This window comes from Protopterus annectens, chromosome 4.part0, assembly GCF_019279795.1.
Source record: "Protopterus annectens isolate FY-2018-M chromosome 4.part0, PAN1.0, whole genome shotgun sequence".
Classification (NCBI taxonomy): domain Eukaryota; kingdom Metazoa; phylum Chordata; order Ceratodontiformes; family Protopteridae; genus Protopterus; species Protopterus annectens.
The window spans coordinates 635348334-635368898 of record NC_056733.1 but is presented as its reverse complement, the minus strand read 5'-3'; the positions used below and the strand labels follow the sequence as shown (position 1 = coordinate 635368898).

The 20565-nt window shown below is 40.6% G+C and overlaps 1 protein-coding gene across 8 annotated transcripts in view; it reads right to left on the bottom strand.

The window, feature by feature from the left end:
* Positions 1-20565, bottom strand: part of CLIP1 (CAP-Gly domain containing linker protein 1) — a 4646656-nt gene that overhangs the window by 1963944 nt on the left and 2662147 nt on the right. The gene's annotated exons all lie outside the window — the stretch shown is intronic.

Below are 20565 nucleotides of genomic sequence, written 5' to 3'. Positions count from 1 at the left end.
GACCAGGTAGCTGCTGCACAAATAGTATCTATGGTAACTTAGCAGAGAAGGCTAATGAGGTAGATACAGCTCTAGTAGAGTGGGCCTTTATTTTTTGTTGTAATGGAGCATTCACTGAACTGTAAGTGAAAGAACTACAATCTGATAACCATCTTGACAAGGTGACTCTGGTCACTGGAGCACCTTTTTTTTATTCCAAAAAGGAGACAAACAGCTGTTCTGTTTTTCTGAATTGTTTGGTCCTGCCCATAAAAAATCAGAGTTGCCTATGAACATCAACTTTGTGCATCATGTGTTCCAACTTATTTGTGTATTTAGGGACGAAAACAGGCAATTCAATAGATTGGTTGAGATTTGTCTCTGAACAAACTTTGGGTAAAAATGATGGATTAGTTCTGAGTGAGACTCTGTTATTATGGAAAATCAGATAAGGGGGTTTTGATGGTCAAGGTCCATAACTCAGAAATCCTCTGAGCAGAAGTGATAGCCATTAAAAATATGGTCTTCCATGAGAGATATTTCAAATCACACGATGAGGCTGTTTCGAAAAGAGGTAATATAATTCGGGAAAGAACAAAATTTGGATTCCATGGCATGGTTGGAGTTTTGACAGGTGGAAAGGCTTTAGAGAGTTGATGTGACATGACATTAATACCTTGGACACCAAGATGAAAGTTCGAGATTGCTGCTAATTGAACTCTAATGGTAGCTGCAGCGGCCCCTTCATTGAAAGGTTTTGTCAGAAACTCCAGAATGGAAGAAATTGAAGCTAGGTATGGATCAATATCATTCTGAGATGCCCATATAGAAAATCTCTTCCATTTACTAAGATATAACTTTCTGGTAGATGATTTATGAGAGGATGTTAAAATATGTTCAGCCTCGGCTGAGAAGTTGTGAATCCTGGCTATGTTTGGAATTGGAGCAGCCAAGCTGTCAGTTTGAGGGAGTGAAGGGAAGGATGAAGAGTGCCCGATGAATGGGTCAGAAGATCCGGAACCGGGTCCAGGATCCAAGGTTCTTCCAATAGATAAGGCTGAAGGAATGGAAACCAAATTTGACGAGGCCAGTAAGGGGCCTATTAAGATTATGGTCCTTCCCAGAGTCTTTGCTTTCTGTAACATTTTGGGTATTAGAGGGAAAGGAGGAAAAACATAAAGGAGACCCAGGGGCCAATTGTGCACCAGTGCATCCCCTGGGGCACCCTCTGGCGGGGGGATTAGGGCAAAGTAGCTGCTGCATTGCGTGTTTGTTGGGGTTACAAAGAGATCACAGCAAGGCTGGCCCCATGTGCGGAAGATTCTTTCTGCTACTTGTTTCTTTAGGGACCACTCGTGAGGCAACAGAATTGCCCTGCTTAGCTTGTCTGCTATCCCACTGGATTTCCCCAGGATGTGCGTTATCAGAAAGTGCTGGGTGGAAGTTCCCCATTGTCATACTCTCAGGGCCTCTTGACACAGTGGATAAGATTTGGTTCCTCCTTGTTTATTTATGTACCAGACCACTGACATATTGTCTGTCTGAACTGCAATAGTTCCCAGAAGGAGATGGTCTTGAAAGGACTGCAATGCTAAGAGTACCACTCTCATCTCCAGGACATTGATATGCACATGAGCCTCGTGCTTCTTCCATGTGCCTTGGGCTGTTCTTCCCTGATAATGCCCCCCCACCCCACCCCATCAAGGAAGTGTCCAAGGTCACCGTGGCTATAGGACTGGGTAGAACAAATGGACGGCCTAGAGTTGCTTGTTGAGATGTCAGCCACCAGTGAAGGTCCTTCTTGCATGCATTTGTTATTATGATTTGGTGTGACATTGGAAGTTCCTGAAAGGACCATTGAGAGAACAGGAGCCACTGTAGTACTCGCATATGCATCCGACCCAGAGGAATGGCAATGATCGCTGCCGTCATCTTCCTAGCATTATGAGTACCATTGCAACTGGGGCTTTTGTCTTTGGAAACAGGTCTAGGATTTATTTTTGTAAAAGAGAAACTCTTTCTGGAGGAAGGCTTAACATCATTGTGACTGTATTTAGTTCTGCTCCTATAAAAACGGTCTGTTGTGATGGTGACAAGGCAGATTTTTCTGAGTTTATGGTAATCCCCAATTGATTGTAGAGATTTAAGGTTGTGTTCCTTGTGTGTATAAGTTGATGCCTGGTGGTGGCAGTGAGGAGCCAGTCGTTTAGGTATGGAAACACCTGGACTCCCAAACGTCTCAGGTGAGTCATGACTACTGCCAGGCATTTGGTGAACATTCTGGGGGCTGAAGTGAGACCAAAGGGTAGAGTGCGAAATTGGTAATTACTGGCTCCCAGCCAGAAGCGTTGATGATCCCTGATGGCCTGTCCATTTTTATGTGGTAGTACGCATCCTGGAGATCGAGCATATCCAATTGTCTTTCCCCAGAAAGGGGAGTATTGACTGTACCGTGACCATCCAGAACTTTGTCTTTTTTACGGACTTCTTTAGTCTGCTGAGGTCTAGAATACGTCTCCAGTCCCCTGTTTTCTTTGGAACCAAAAAGAACCTTGAGTAAGTTCCGGATCCTCTCTGGCCTGCTGGGACTGGTTGGAGGACTCTTTTTTTTCCAGCAACTTTTGGACTTCTATGGCTGCTTGTTCACTGTGGCTGGGTGGGACATCTGGGATTTTTTTCACAAGAGGGGGTGGTGTGGAAAAGGGAACTGAGTATCCTCTGGATATGACACTTTGTACCCAGCTGTCTTTTGTTATTTTTAGCCAGGCGTCTGTGTACAAAGAAAGGCATCCCCCGACTGCCTCCAGAGATGGACAGTCGGACCTCCTCTAAGGAACGCTAATAGGGCTTCCCAAAGAACTGATCTCTGTTGTCCTGATTCTGTGAATCCCCTCTGCTGCGTGGACAGCATCTTCCATTATTTCCCCCTCCTCTGCCTCTAGAGGGGGGTTCGCCACAAGTGTCCTGGAAAGATCCTTGAGATTTACAGAACCACATGTTTTCACCCCTCTCTGTTTGGCATAAGGTCTAATCGGGGCAGAGAAATGTACTCCGACTACAGAGTCCTTCCGTCTTTCTCACTCCTGGCGAGTGTTTCCTTTACTTTCAGTCCAAAAAGGGACGAGCAGTCACAAGAGGTGTTAATAAAGAAAGACTTAAAGGGTTCCACAAAGGAATATAGGCGCATCCAGGAATGTCTCCCAAGGGTAATTCCTGTAGCCACTACTCTGCTCATTCCATCAGTTGCATACGACACTAGACGCATGGAAGAGTTCACAATAGAATTAAGAGTAGAGAGCTGGGTAGTTACCTTGTCTGAAACCACCGCTGCTACTGAACCCTGCAGGGTATCTCCCAGTTCCTTCAGATCCCTTTGTAACCTAGTGAAATGTGTGAGATAGTTCAGCAATTGAAGGACAAAAGCCGCTGAACTAAACATACGCTTCCCATATCTGTCCATGATCCTGGAACCTCTTTTAGGAGAATGAACAGACATAGATGTTTCTGATAGTTCCTTCTGGGTGGCTGCTGCCACCACCATGGCATCAATGGGCACTCGTTTAATTAGAAAGGTTTTGTCTCGAGGGCAAGTTATAGATTTATTACGCCTCCTGGGAATGGGCTCTGTGGTATCCGGGGACTTCCATGCCCTTCGAGAGAGTAACTCAATCAACTCATCAAAGGGTGGAGACACTCAAGAGGTGGAGGGTTGAGAGCCAAAAGCATTCAGGAGGACTGACTCAATCAGCAGGGTTAAGGATTTCCAGCCAGCCCTCTGTTTAAGAATTTCTAAGATATCTGCGAGTGAAACATCCTCTGAAGGGGACCCTTCTGACTCATATAAGTCAGTATCCGAAGTGATGGATTCCTGTGGGGAGTCCAGATGCTTCCTCTTGGAATGTCTCTTCCTGGGAACCTCTTCAATGAGAGCTCCTGTAGAGGTCTGGTAACAGCATGGCTCACTCAATGGGGCTTCCTGATGCTCAGGGTGTCTACGCTTTAATGGAGTGTGTGTTGTAGAGGTAGACACCAGTGCTTTAAGGGAGGAAGCTGCTGGTACTGACGGGTGTGGTTGTCGGCATGGACAATATCTTTCTCATGGCCTCGAAGGCCTCTCGGTCCCAACATGAGGAATCCCTTGGATCCGAGGATACATGAGAATCTCCTGGCATCACAACAGAGGGCTCTGAACCTGAGGTCGGAGCCAAGCTCACTCAAGCAGAGGCCTAGAAAGGGAAAGTCGGAACTGACAAGTCAGCCCGGCTATCCTCCCTGAACCAGACTGGCGAGGGTCGGCCCAGAGATGCCTTAGGCGAAGATATCAGGGCAGTCGAGGCCGATAAACCTAAGGTAGGTGTTGGCCCCAAGGGCTCCACAATCATCAGTTCCGAGCTCTCCGGCTCCAAAACTTCGAGAGAGATCGGAGGAGGAAGAGAAGACAGTGGGGGAATTTGTGTCGGCTCCAAAGTTTCAGGGGTCGGTGCCAATAACATTTTTGCAAGCGCCGGTATCTGCAGAAACCTCTTCACCGCATGATCCACATCCAAATCAGAGTCTCTACTTGAGGGCTGAGAAAAATGTGTGGATGAAGCCACTGACTGTAAAATGGGGGATTTCAATATAGGAGATACTGGCTCCAATGTTGGAGACCGGTTCCTAACCAAAACAACAGTCGGCTCTGTTGGCTGGGGAACCGATGTTGAAACTTTGCTCGATCTGGTTTTTGGAGTCAATGGACTTTTCCTTGGGTTTGAAGAACTAGAAGACATCTTTGAGTGTGTGTCATGCTTATCCAGTGCCTCTTGGAAAGAGGATTTCAAAAGACCTCTATCCATAAGTTTCCTCTTCCTCTCATGCAACACTACAGCACTAAAAGAGTGGCCTACTGAACAGCTTTCTTAAGTGCACCTCACCTAAACAATAAACACAGTCAGTACGTCCATCAGTGATGGACATCTTTTGCCCACATCTTGGACATTTTTTAAACCCAGACTTGCATTTCTCTTTCTCTTGATGATACATCCTATCAGTAACAAACAGAGCAAAAAAACTCTACATATGTAAGAAAAAAAACACTCAGAAATATCCAGTCTCTAAGCTACAAGTAGAATATATATATATATATATATATATATATATATATATATATATATATATATATATATATATATACACACACAGAGCACACCAACTCTTAATAATGCAAGATCTCTAAGCAGTATTAATTATCCTAAACAACTAAGCTATCTAAGTTATGTAAAATACCTAATTATCGAAATATCAATATACTTGCCCTGTAAATAAAAAGGGCTCTAACTCACACTGTACAACTATGTAAGAAATATGAGATAGGGAGAAACTAAAGGCCTAAAAATGTTGCCACTTATCTAACTTATTTAAACTATCTAAATATCTAGCAAATTACCAAGAATATACTAAGAGAAAGGCTTAACTACTCTAAAAAAGGAAACCTATTACTGAATTATCTAATTTAAGCTTTTTAACAAGTTTTAAAGAGAAAAAAACAATAACTTTCACTGGCCAGAGCTGGTGAACATCCGATCAAGTTGCAACAGCAAACGAGATCCAAGGAAAGATCAAGTGCATCATGAGATAGGGAGTTGGCCTCGAGCTGGTTAAAGACCTTGAGCTTTTGCAGTTGGCTGAGTTGGAGCTGAGATAGAACAACTTCACACAAGTAATTTCTGAAATATGACAGAACAAGAAAATCTGGACATATTGGACTTTTTCAAAATTTGCTGGATTTGTGGGGGACTCTAATGTACATGCCCTACTTCATGTCATTAATGTTTGGAAAAATGCTTTGGGGAGAGGAAGTAAAGGGAGAAAGCTAACGGTAAGTACAGAAAACATTTTCTTCTCTTAATAGTACTGTACTTCTGGTGTATGGTTTTCTTGCATGCTATTTTTAACTGTAATGGAGATTGTAAACAGGTGCTGTTGTTTTGCTTTTCCTCCTATCATCTCTTTTTTCTTGTACAGTTTTGAGAAATATAGGCAATGCAATGTAAAAAAAAAAAAAAAAAAAAGCCTAGTTAAAAAGGCATGACAAAGTTAAAATCCATGTGCTTTTTCACATTCTTGCATGGGGAAATGACTGTATTAAGGACCTTAGATTGATTGGTTTTAAGAGAGAGCAAGTAAACGCAAAAAGAATATTGAACATTATGAGGCTGTTTTTAGCAAATTCACATAAACTTGTTAGCAATTCTGCAGCTGGTCTTCATGTTTCAATAGAAACATTCTGATAAAAATAAATTGGCTGTCTGGTTCTCATGTCTCTATGGAGACAATCTGATAGAGAGCAACTGGAGACAGTCTGGTGAAAGGGGAATGACAAAAGGAAAATAAAAAAAATAAGGGAAGAAAAAAAACTGGCTAGGACATACTGTTCTCTGAAAGCAACCAGGAGTTTTCCCAGCTAGGAGACGTTTAAAGATAAGACAAAACCAATTAGACTTGAAGTAAAGGTTTTTTTTTCAATTTTTTAAATGCAAAGGAGATATTAACATACACAGGTACTTTTGTTTTTTTTCTTCCCTTCTCTCTTTTTCTTTGTTCAGTTTTAAGAAATGCAGGCACTGCAATGTAGAAAAAAGGGGTGATTGAGGAAAGGTCTAGTTAAGAGAGTATGACAAAAGAAAAATCAATCTGCTTTTTCCCATACTTGCATAGGGAAATGACTGGGTAAAACACTAGACATTATAACAACTGTATTACAAAGCATGTAAATGAAAAAGAATATTGAGCATTATAAGGCTTTTTTCTGGCAAACAAGGTACTCAACAGATTTGTGTCTGGTTTTCATGTCACTAGAAGGCAATCTGACAAAGAGAAATGGCTAGGAAAAAGTGTTTACTGAAAGCATTCAAGTGTTTTCTCAGCTGGGAGAGCTATAAAGTTAGACAAAATCAAATAGCACTTACTAACAGCACAGGCAGTACCATGTGTCTTAGCATGACTAACCTTTCTTTTAGTTAACTCTAGCCTGTCTGTGTGGCTATCAACTTAGAATGTTTGTTCTTATTAGGAAGCAAAAAGTTCAATATTTGAAGGTGTACATAGTTTTGTGTATAATTAAGGTAATATGCTTTAGGTTTGTTTTTTTGCAGGGGGGGGGTTGGTTGCTCTGTTTGAGGGCTTTCAAAAAAACAAAACGTTATGCAAGATGTGGCACAGATAATAAAAATAAGGTGGTCGATGTGCCCAAACTCACACTAGTAACCACGAAAACAGGCACAGCAGATCAGCAAGAATTGTTTAATATCACTCCACGAACAAACCGCACAGTACAAAACCAATCATAATCTATTTGGTCTATCATAATCACCCCTCCTCCTTTATCTGGCTTCATGACTCTGAGATTATTGTCTATTCTACAAGATTCAAGGATGTTGAATTCATCCTTTGTGAGGTTGGGGGGTACTTTGAACCTCTCTGAGACGCTTCCCTAAAACATTTTCAGAATTTTTAAGCTGTGGGTGTAATGGTGGTTTAAATGTACTCTTTTTCTTTAAGATACTAATACTCTCTCTTTTCTCTAAGCCATTAAAAAGTATCTCAAAGTTCTTTTGTCTCACAAACATGTTAACATCCACCAACAAATCTACCATATTGGCTTTGACCCTAGGAATATAGGTGAATCCTTTGGAAAACAAGTTGGAATGTGTCTTAGTGACAGTAAGATTAGTATAATTGAATATTTTAAAACCTTTATAGTTATGTACACAATTGTTAATAATTATATCTTCTACAGTTTTTATTTCCACTGCCTGTTCCTTCATTTTTGGTCAAAATTCCAGTTGTTGTAATTTATCACAAAGGATGAATTCAACATCTTTGAATCTTGTAGAATAGAAAAGAATCTCAGAGTCATGAAGCCAGATAAAGGAGGAGGGGTGGTCCTGATGGACCAAATAGATTATGATTGTTTTTGTACTGTGCGGTTTGTTTGTGGAGTGATATTAAACAATTCTTGCTGATCTGCTGTGCCTGTTTTCGTGGTTACTAGTGTGAGATTGGGCACATCGACCACCTTATTTTTATTTACCAGTTTTTGTTTGTGGTCATGGATCTTTCAGCAAGTTCCAGCAGTCATACTGTCAATGACTGCGATAACTCTAGGAAGTTAAACGAAGTGGGTGAACTTCATAAATTGATTGGACAGCTTTCCGAGTTGGTCGGCGTGTTAACGCCACTTAGCCAATCATTGATACAACACTCTACCCAGTCTCTTATTCCGTGTAACCAGGAAATAGCAGGACGTCCAGCTTCGAAGGAAGGGACTGTAACCAACTTAAACAATGGATCCAATGTGATACAAGAGACTGGTAACAGCTTAAGAAACAGCTTGGATGGTTTTCCTAATCTTTTTTCCCTCTAGAAATGCAATAACAACCACCAGTGGAGTCGCTAGGTCGCAATCTAAACAAACAGCTATTTTACCCCCAGCTGCTAAAACAGTTATTAACAAAGGTACTGATATTCAATTTAAAGACCTGCTTGAGTTTAAATTTGACTTTAAAGAGCCGATTAGGCTGCAGGTTAATAATAAACACGATTCCTATGCTGAAATGGTGTCCAAAATGAACAGTTTATTTTTAAATACAAATCAATGGAAATGGGCAATATATACTTGAAACATTGTATTAAATCGAATATAGTCCCTAAGGGGCTTCAAGAGTGTAAATATCCCAATAATGTCAGAGAAGGTTCACAGATTCATAAAGATTTGATTACTGCATTTGATAGATGCAGTTTAGATATTATGCGAGCTATTATTGCGAATAATGAAGTAGAAATGGAGAAGTTATATGTTTTAATACATGAAACTAATCAGAAAATAGTGAATGATTTATTATTTGGTGTTGAAACTGAGGAAATCAAATATCATGACATGTTGAAGGATGCTGAGTCAAAATGTATGAAAGTATTTGAAAGAAAAGCCAAAAAAATTGACAGAGACATGTTTGAATATGGTAACAACATACAATATCCTTTACCAAAAACAGTGGGGGGTAATAATAACAAATATTCTAATTATGAAAATGTGGCACACAATGAGGTATTTGACAACCATGACATGTGTAATGACCAAGGTGAATTTTACAGTTAAATTGACCCTTTAGAATATCCCTCTCCCAGGAGATCGGAAAGGTTGAAAAAGAAGGAACCTATAAATTACAACAACCGGAATGTTTACCAAAAACGAAGGAACAGACAGTGGAAATAAAAACTGTAGACAATATAATTATTAACGATTGTGTACATAACTAAAAAGGTTTTAAAATATTCAATTACACTAATCTTACTGTCACTAAGACACATTTCAACTTGTTTTCCAAAGGATTCACCTATATTCCTAAGGTCAAAGCCAACATGGTAGATTTATTGGTGGATGTTAAAATGTTTGCGAGACAAAAGAACTTTGAGATACCTTTTAATGGCTTAGACAAAATAGAGAGTATTAGTATCTTAAAGAAAAAGAGTACATTTAACCCACCATTACATTACAGCCACAGCTTTAAAATTTTGAAAATGTTTTAGAGAAGCATCTCAGAGAGGAGGTCAAATACAATAAAGTACCCCCCAACCTCACAAAGAATGAATTCAACATCCTTGAATCTTATAGAATAGACAAGAATCTCAGAGTCATGAAGCCAGATAAAGGAGGAGGGGTGGTTCTGATGGACCAAATAGATTATGATATTTTTGTACCGTGTGGTTTGTTCGTGGAGTGATATTAAACAATTCTTGCTGATCTGCTGTGCCTGTTTTCATGGTTACAAGATGTGGCATAGACTCAAATTGATATGATAAGAAACAACTATATAAAAGATCAACCTGCCAAACAGTATATGCCTGTAACATAAAAGCCGGAACTAGACATTTAACAAAAAAGCAGTTATACATAAAAGGTGGCAATAATAACTACATAAGAAAATGATGCCTTCTGTAATGTCTTTCAATCTGAATGGTCTTACAGATAAATATAAAAAAGAAATTATTGAAGTATATTAAAAAAGTAGAGTGCAGATAGCTATGCTACAAGAGACGCACCTGGAAAGAACTGAACTTGTGAATTTGATTATATAAGTCAGCTCTAAAAAATTAAAAGCACTACACCCTCACAAACTCTCCTTGGAGTACCTTGTTCCCCACTGGCCCTTTTTTTCAATTATAAAGGAATTCCCAATACTATTCTAGCATGTCCAAAGGTCAGTTGTCAATCTCCTCTCCGGTCCAGCTGGTGAATCTGGGAATCTTGAGGCAATGTTACAACTGCCTCATGTACACAGACAACCCTCTCCTCCTCCCAACAAATTCCAACACATGTGAGAGATACAACCATATAGCCAAACTGGAGGCTAAGCTCTCTCAACTCAGTACTGGCGTAACTAGTCAGGAGGAGAAGGAAACCACACTAACTACAATTCCAGTCTCACATAGACCTACCATGACAACAAACCAAACACATAAACACACAAAAACATACGCGGAGGCTCTAAATAAAAATCTGCCTAAGCAGCAGAGACCTCCAAAGCAGACACCCAAGCAACCGCTACCCCAAAACAAAACACGTGCAACACATAGCTCACAAAGCTAGTGTGCCGAACAGTCACAGCCCTTAAGGCTAAACAACACACCTGATACACTTGTAATAGGTGACTCTATCGTCAGGCACACTCTGACGTCCCACTCACCAGGCTGAACAAGGAGAAGGTCATGGTGAGCTGCCTGTCGGGTGCTAGGATCCGCCACATAACACAAGCACTCAGGTCACTCCAAGGCAAGTACAAATATGACTCAGTCATTGTCCATGCTGGTGTGAATGACCTGAGATGTACCTCCCTGGACTACATGAAAAGAGACATAGAGGAGCTCTCTGAGCATGTAGCCCAGGCCGGTATGACCCTGACCTTGAGTAGCATCTTACCCTCACCAAGAATGATGCCACAATATGAAGACAAGATGATCACTTTCAACAATTGGCTTAAGTGTTGGTGTCATTCAAAGGGGATCCAATGCCTGTCAGCCTGGGATGACATGCTCGACAAGCCACGATGCTTCGCTAGGGACGGCTTGCACCTGTCACCCCTGGGCTTTCGGATATTAGCAAAGGCTCTTGCTACCCCCATAGTGCCCTTTTTAGGCAAGGCTCAAAAGACAAACCCACCTCCATAGGTATCACAAGGGATAAGAAACTAAGAGTAATGCTACTCAACGCCAGAAGTCTAAACCTCAAGATGCACGCACTCGAAACTCTCCTTAGCATGGAGAACATCGATATCTGTGCAGTAACAGAAACCTGGTTCAAGGCTCCCGAGAGCACCGCAGCACTACCAGGTTATACCTCATACCATGCTTTTCGGCCCCAAAACTTGGACCGAACCACAAAAGGAGGGGGAGTATCAATATTCGTCAAAGATACCCACACCTCCAGGTTGGTGGCACAGCACGAAGCATCAGAGACTATCCATGTGCAACTAACTGTGGGTAAAACTGCCTTCCAGTTTATAGACTGCTACAGACCACCTTCCCAAACACAGAAACCCCACTTGGCCTTCCTGAGAATACTGGAAAATATGAAGGTCTCTCCAAACACCATTATATTGGGCGACTTCAACTACCCAAACATAGACTTGGAGCATTACTCTAGCTCCAACACCCTAGCCCAAAGGTTCCTAGAATTTATAAACTCAAATGCTATGGAACAACTTGTTACCACTCCCACAAGAGGGGAAAACATACTGGACCTGATCATCACCAACATGGGGAGACACTATGCTCCAGACCAGAAGTGTATCCCTCACTGGTAAGATCAGACCATAAACTAATCTCACTGGATATTGACATCCCGACCCCACCCCCTGCCCAGAAAACCACAGTGAAAAACTTCTCTAAAGCAAATTTCACACGCCTCAAAACCGAGGCGAAATCCTTCAAAGCCCCCGGGCCTGTGGAAAATACGGCCCAGACCGCAGAATCCTTTATAAATGCATTCTATGAACACCTTTAGGAATGCATGGATCATGCAATCCCAAATAAAACCAAGACCCAATCCTCCAAAGGCAGACGTCCTGTCTGGTGGACCCCAGCCATAAACAAACTATACAATAGAAGGAGGAAGCTACTACATGATAGAGCAAAATCCCAAAAGGGAAGGCATCTCTGATCAGTATTAGCAAAAAACTATGGGCACTCATAAAATCGTTAAGGCCAGCTTCGAGAGAAAAATTGCACAGGACACTAAGGATAATCACAAGGCTTTCTTTAGTTATGTTAGGAACCTGGGTGGGAATTCCCAGATATGCTCAGAATTAGTCCAAAACGACAAAAATACACCGAGCCCACAGACATTGCCAACATCCTAGCTGACAGCTTCAGTGCAAACTCCTGCCCCTCTCCCACCAAAAGGGCAAATATCTATCCCAACAGAGTGCTGCCCCTGACATCTCAGATGCTCAGGTAAGAGCCGCCTCTCCAAAGCAAAAACACAGCATCAATGGGACCAGATGGTGTCCCGGCTGCGCCCTACATGAACTCCAAGAAGAGCTAAACCCAAACATAAAACTACTGTTCAATCTTAGCCTTACTACAGGATATGTACCCAAAGAGTGGCGTACAGCAACAGTGGTCCCTCTCCACAAAGGTGGTGCCTCAACGGATCCTGGAAACTATCGCCCCATAAGCCTGACTAGCTTGGTCTGCAAAGCTATGGAAAGGATCATCATGGACCTCATAAATAAAGATATTGGGGACCTACAGACACTGGATCCTACCCAGTTCGGCTTTGTTAAGGGCAGATCCTGCCTCTTAAACCTGGTCAATTTCTTTGAAACAGTCACCAAGGCCATTGACGGGGGGAAGGTGGTCCACACAGCCTACCTGGACCTCGCAAAAGCCTTCGATACAATACCCCACTCGGCATTATAGATAAGCTCACCAGCTTAAATATAAACCCCTATGTCACTAGATGGGTTGCAAACTGGCTCAAGGACAGAACCCACATGGTTAGAATTGCTGGAGCCATGTCAGACTCCAAACCAGTTACAAGTGGCGTCCCACAAGGCTCAGTCCTGTGACCTCTCCTTCGGTATATATTTCTCGGCGGTACAGGCCAACACGGAAGGACTGTGGCTGACCAAGTTCGCAGATGACTGCAAACTGGGCGCCATAATCAACTCCCCAGCCGACACAAGCATCCTCCAAAAGGGCCTCATAAAAACAGACAACTGGTGCCAGAGCCATGGCCTCAAGCTAAACGCCAAAAAGTGTATAGTCATCCCTTTGGCAAAAACAAAGTGCCCACAAATTACCACATAGGTAGTAATCCATTAAGTACAGAAGAAGTCATTAGGGACCCGGGGACCCAAGTTGATAGCAATCTCTCATTTGACAACCACGTGGCCAAAGTGGTTAGAAAAACATTTTATATAGCCCACCTAATCATGAAGGGATTCACATCTAGATCAGGAGAGGTCATCGCACCTCTTTACTCATCCCTCATCAGGCCCATAATTGAGTACAATGCCCCTTTTGGGATGTACCTTACCAGACACCTGCAGCAACTGGAAAGACCCCAAAAGTACCTCACCAAGAGGATCAAAGGGCTCAAACAGATGCCATATGCTGCCCGGTTAAAGAAACTCCAGCTCTACTCAGTGGCATACCGCCTGCTCAGAGGCGATCTGTGCCTGACATATAAAGCCATGTCCAACCCGGAATTAATGGACATGCTGCACCTCAGAAAATCCAAATCCCATCGAGCTATGCGCTCGAGAGACTTGAACCTCAGCACTGAAATAAATAGGACATGCTGGAGGGACAGATTCATAACCCAGAAGCTCCCTTCACTCTGGAATAAAATCCCAGTCCAGGTTAGGCCGAGTCCCACATTGACTCTCTTCAACAGGAATCTTGATGACTGGATGGGAGATCGTAGGTTTACCCTGGCTATCACTTCTGTGTCACTGTTAGACAGAGGCACAGTATACTAACCTCAAAAAAAGGCATAGCAAAATTAATTTAAAATGGGTGGCGAAAGCCAAACACACCCTGGCTAGGCTTATAAATGCCCTAGGGCAGATAGCCTAGTATGAACCTATGATAAAGAAACATTTTCAGGGTGGTTATTCAGCGGAATATCTGGGGCAAACAAAAAGAGGAGTACTTACATTAATTGCAAGAGAGGCTCCAAAAGTGATAGAAGAGGGGAAAAAGATAATAATGGAAGGTAAATAGTACTAAGGGGCTACTGGCAAGGTAGAAGGATTACACTGGCATACATTTACTTTCCACATAAACTGCTATAATGAAGCTTAAGAACATTCTGGGAGAAGTAATCAGCTTTCAGCAAGGAATATTACTTATAGGTGGAGACTGGAATTTGGTTTTCAACAGTAAAGATGTGTCTGAGGGGCCTAAAAGGGAAACTATAACAAAGGAGGGTAGATTTTTGAAGAAATTTATGAAAATGTTTGGCATGGAAGATGCGAATTCAGTACTAGGAGTTCAGAGTGAATTTATATATTATTCTCCAAGATACAAAAACTGGGCTAGGCTAGATAGAATTCATATCTTACAGGAACATGCATATTTAACTGTCTTGAAATGCACCTAATAACTATTTTAGATCATGCACCAGTAATAACTAAAATAAAAACGCAAGGTAATGAAATAAAAATGAGACACTGGCACTTTTCCATCTATTGGTTGAGAGAGAGAAATTTGAGGAATGGGTTTTGGAATTAATTCAGGAGCTACTAGACAAAATAGAAATTTCTTGTGAAAACACAGCTAGGGAGTGGGATAAAATTAAAGTGGAGCTTAAACCTAGGGTGGAAATAAAGGAAAGGGAGATATGGTTAAGAAGTAACAATTATTATTTACAGGGACTGACAATTTGTTAAAGTATTGCAAAATAGGGGGACTCTCTCAGAACAAGAAAAGGAGCAATCGCAGAATATTAAACAGAAAATAAGGGATTACCTCGATAATATGCACAAGTTTAGAAAGATTACTGTTAAGGAACTTTTTTTTTTTAATAATAATTCTAGAGCACAAAAACTTTAGCACAACAACTCAGACAACAGAAAGTGGAAGGGGCTGTTGGCAAGCTTAATGAGCCTACAATAAGGAAGATAACAAGAGATCCTGTAGAACTATTAGAAATATTTTGGAAATTTTATGAAAGTTTGTATAATGCAGAGCAATATTGAAATCAAGAAAAGGTAAAAAAAATGGAAATGTTTCTGGAAGAATTAAACATGTCAAGGTTAGAGGTAGATGAGGCTCAATTACTAGCAGGATAGGGAGAGATGAAATAAAAATGGCTATGTATGACCAAGCTACAGGAAAGTCCCCAGGAAGAGATGGTGTTCCTGTGGAAGTTTGGAAGCTAGGAGGAAAAAAAACAATAAAGGAAGGTTTTAACAGTATTTTAAGAGGAGAAGAAGCAGCAGCATCCTGGAAGAAGTCGGTGGCAATAGTAATACCTATAGAGAGTTAAGTTCCATTAGATCCAGCTTCATACAGGCCAATTGCAATATTAAACCATGATTATAAAGTGTTTATGTCTACAATGGCTAAAAGAATGGTAAAAGTGATACCAAAAAAGACAGCTATGGATCAGTGCGGTTTTGTGGAAGGAAGGCAAACATCTGACAATATTAACATAACACTGATGATCCAGAGAGAAGCAGAATGTAACAAAATACCACTGTTATTGGTGGGTTTTGATGAAGAGAAAGCATTTGACAGAGTAGACAGAGACTTCACGAGCAGGGCAATGGAAGCATTTGCTTTCCCTGATACAATTATAAGTTTGATTAGGAGTACATATGAGGGATCAGAGGTGAAAATTAAAGTGGGTGGGGTCCTCTCTGATAACTTCTGCTTGAGTAGAGAAACCAGGCAGTGTTGTCCGCTTTCCCCTTTATTTGCATTATATTTAGTACCATCGGGAAAGAAAATAAGGGACTCAGAAACTCAAGAATATAACTGGTATGGTAGACAGGAAAAGCTGGCTCTATTTGCAGATTATATTACTTTATACATGACAAAACCAAAAAGGGACATTATAGTGTTGTGGAACATTTTAAGAAAGTATCCTATCTTCTCAGGATAGAAAATGAATGAAGCTAAAACAAAGACAATAGTGGTAAATTATGTACCCACACACAAATTGATTCAACAATATACATATTTATGGGGACATGATAAAATTAAGTATTTATGAGTATATATTAAAAATGACTCTGTTGTGGCAGCTAAGGATATGTTGGGAGAGACTAAACAAAAGATAATACAAATACTGAGAAACTGGAAACTTTGTTATATGGATATGGATACTAAGATACAAATAATTAAAATGTTTTAGTCCCTTTAGTCTTATACACAGGTCAGGCATATTTTTATCAACCAGAGGAGAAGCTGTGGATAGCCATTAATGAGTTGAAGGACTTTAGATGGGAAGGGAAGACAGCAAGGGTCAAGTGGAATAAGCTGATTCTTCCAACAGAACAAGGCGAACGCACAAGCAGAAAACTATCATTCAAAGTGGAAAGGAATGATGACGACACAGAGGGAAGCTCAAGAAATAAGGAGAGAGATTGGGATTTTGGATGCAGATTCTTAAGGAGATCAAAAATCATACAGAGTATTATATTCATAAAATAGCAGGGAGTACTCTAAGAACTAAACCAGCATGAGAATGGAGAAAAGAGATTCTACTGATAGGGGTGACTGTTGTTAGGGATACAGTTAATAGGCAAGAGAGGGCTGGAATTTATTGAAGAAAACTGGCAAAGGAACCAAGGTACTGGGAGCAAATAACTAGAAATGGAAAGGTAACAGAATGTGAAAAGGCCAAGAATTTATTTGGACTGCAGGTTAGAGATTGCCTTCCCTGTCAAGGACTGAAATCAGAGTATGGGCAGAGAGAAAAAAATAGGGGGTCCTAAATGAAAGACCAGCACTTGCAGAGTTTTCAATAGAGTCCAGAACAGAAGCTGCCATTAAAAAAAGAATAATTACTAGAGAATATAAAATATTGCATGATAATTATAAGAATCAATTAGAGGAGCTTAGAAAGGATTGGGAAGGGAGACTGGATAAGCAATTCACAAAGAGACAATGAAGGGATATATCTATTTCTCCCAAATATGCAAGTCTAGAAGATTTAGGATCTTTGCCTGGAAGAGTTTACATAGATGTTTTTATACTCCAAGTAGACTCCTAAGAATTCTTCCTTAAGTGGATAGCAAATGGAGGTGTGATGGCAAGGAGGTGGTGGATGGGAACATATTTTTGTGAGTGGAATGAGCTGGGAAACTTTAGGGATTCCCTGTGGACTGCTTTGCCAGAGATTCTGGGTGAGTGGATTGGATTGACTGGGGAGATGATATTTTTCAGATATTATACAAAACTGGAATTCCCTAGACATGGTAAAGCCTTGCTGAGTCTAATTATGGTGGCTCCCAAAAAAGCAATTACTAGAAAATGGAAATCAAAGTCTAGACCAACTTTACTAAAAGTAGTGAATATAATAGCAGAGATAAAATAAGCGGAATTGGGATCTTTAGAAAAGGGAAGGAGCAAACTACAAAGGAAAAAGTGGGAATTGTGCGAACAATATATGCAGAGAAGGAACAAGGTTTAAGAGGCAGGATTTGAATGAGCCATATAACAGTTTGACAATGAGTGGACAGATTATAAGTGACATATAATGTTTGCAACTACAGTTCTTTCAATGGTGTCTGTGATATATAATGTTTCTACCTAAAGTGGTGTCAATATTATTTTTATTTATATAAATGTAAGATTGTCTATGTCATACACGATAATTTAATAAAGATGCTTATTGGGGGGGCATGAGTCGCCTGGCTCTGCTGGACTGGGGGAAAGTCCTTGGTTCAAAGTACAAACATCAAGCTATAGCCACATGACTCAGGAAGTCACTGGCTAGAAATTTGTCCTACTTTAAGTATTGTCCAGTTGACTAACCGGGGAAGGGCAACATCTGCAAACTATAACAACCTGAATGTTGGCAGAGATCTAAAGCTGCACTGCAGGGTGTTCCTGCTGATCCTCATGCTAAATATTAACAAACAACATCCTCTAGGTAGGAAAATGCACCAGGAGTTTCTCCCTCCCAAATCTGTGGGAGGTGCTGCTGAATCACTGGCATTTACTACACCATGTCATGTACACATTCCCTTACAAAAGCAGAAATAGTGGCAGTATGGGAACCTGCTTGTTATGTAGATTCCAGTCAAACGGTAACCATTTGAAACGTCGAGACTCTCTTCAGGAAGTCCAAAAATACGGAGACTGGAAGGCCAAAAAAATGGACTTGCATATACCAAGACCGACATGGCCAATTCTCAGAATATTTCCTTTTCAGTAAGGTAATATAAGTTCAGGCAGTGTGGAAGCTCCCCCCCCCCCCACACCCCCGCAAAAAAAAAATCAGATTAAAGGAGAAGAGTAATGTTTAATATTCGCTCCTTTTGTATTTTCAGTCTGTAAGCAATCAGCATTATTAGTGCCAACATTTCAATATGGAGCCCAATCAAACACTATGAAGACTCTGGTGCTTTTTGTTTCTAATGTGGAAAGCTTTCCACTGCATGTTTGGTTTTGGATCCAAACTGTTGAAGCAACAGGAAATAACACCAGGCACATGACACCACAATGTACTGGAAGCTTCAGAGAAAAAAAATGATGAAAGAGAAAGTACAGTTGCGTAAGTAAATTTACTATAACAACAGATGCTCTAATACAGCACTGCTGTAGAAACTAAAGCAGCAGGGGTTACACCCCGATTAGGACAGAACTACTGGCTAGCTTTTAAAGCATAAAAGTAGCGGTAGGGCAACAAAAGCTTCAGAACTTTCACACCTGAATAAGGGAGGCTACAGCCCTGAAAGGGACATGCTAAGAAATAAAAAGTAACACAAATAAAAACATATATACATAAGCAAGGAGCATGTGCATATATATCTCCACACTCTGGCAATAAACCTGAAAAATAACCAAGGGGGATGGAGGAAGGGGACTGCTACTGCAACAGTGATCTATAAGAATAGCCACAGTTATGGTAAGTTTACTTACCCAACTGTACTAGGTTCAACATTCAATCACTGTTGAAGCAGACTATGACGTATGAGTTGATTATCGAGGTTCAGGATTACATATGGCAGAGAAAGGAATTAACTTCCTAGGAAAGCTAGTTCTAGACGAAAACAAATCCTGACGCCAACTAAACAGTGTAAACCATACTAATAACCAAGAAATAACAAAACAGTGTAAAGTAATGAAACTGCAACCAAAAGCGAACTGATGTTTTTTTACTGATCACTTTCATACCACAGAAAGTGAGGACTTCATCAGAATAACAATATGGAGACCAACATAAACACTCAGAGATCACAATGAAAGATTGACTGACTTTCTTCAAAACACACTGCAACAATAACAATTTTAACTTGAGTTGTCAATAAAGTTCTGTGTAACTTAAGGTGGTCTCCCAACTGCCAACCGCTGCACTTGAGTGAACCATATCCAAAACAGTAAACAGACATTTTCTAAAATTATTACATCTTTGCATGCTTACTTCATGCATTTCAGGGTCACCCTTTCAAATACTGTACAGATGTTCGTACATCCGTTCCCTTAAACATCTTACAGTACTACCCATGTACAATGCATTGCAGGAGAGACAACAGGCTAAAAAACACAGCTTTACTTGCTCTCACAGCTAAACTTACCAGATTGTATCCAAAGTTTGGCTAGTGTCTCTGCCATGCCCCTGTTCTCCACATTAATGTATGGGCATTGATGGCACCTATATTCTTTCAAAAAATGAAATTCATGTAGCTTATAAAAACTGCCCTTATGGCTAGATGATCTGATATTACAACATAATACATCCCCCAGTTGTTCAACTTTTTTAATGGTTGATCATCCAATTACACCTGATATCTTTGGAATTCCAGAAGAGCCAAAAAATGCAAATAAAATCCCCCTCTACAATCTACCGTGGCAGCTGGTGACACTAAAACTGAGCCCCTTGTCTTTATGGCTAAATGGTAAAACTGCTGCAGTGTTACTTTTGATTTCTATTTACTGATTTGGACGTGGTTTGCTCAAATGCAAGGGGCTACAGCTGGAAGACCGCCTCAAATTACACACACACACGACCAGGCGTGCGTTTGAGTTTTTATTTTTCACTACTGTAATGAGTTATGTTTTATTGTTGCAATGTGTACTTAAGAAGTCAGCTGACTTCATCATGAGATTTTTAGTATTTAAGTTGACCTCCATATTGTTATTTCATTCTAATGAAGTCTTCACTTTGTTCATAGCTTCACAGGTTTGTAGGCACTTAGTAGGTAATCGATGTACGTCACTATCTTAAGAAGCCTAACCTATATATTCCCATGGCAATTATTAACTCTTATATTTTTCAATACAAATATCCAAAAATGGGCTGAACAAGTATATTCTAGGGTAATTAAATGCTTCTCCTATCCATAAGGGTCAGTGGTACTAAAGCGGGGA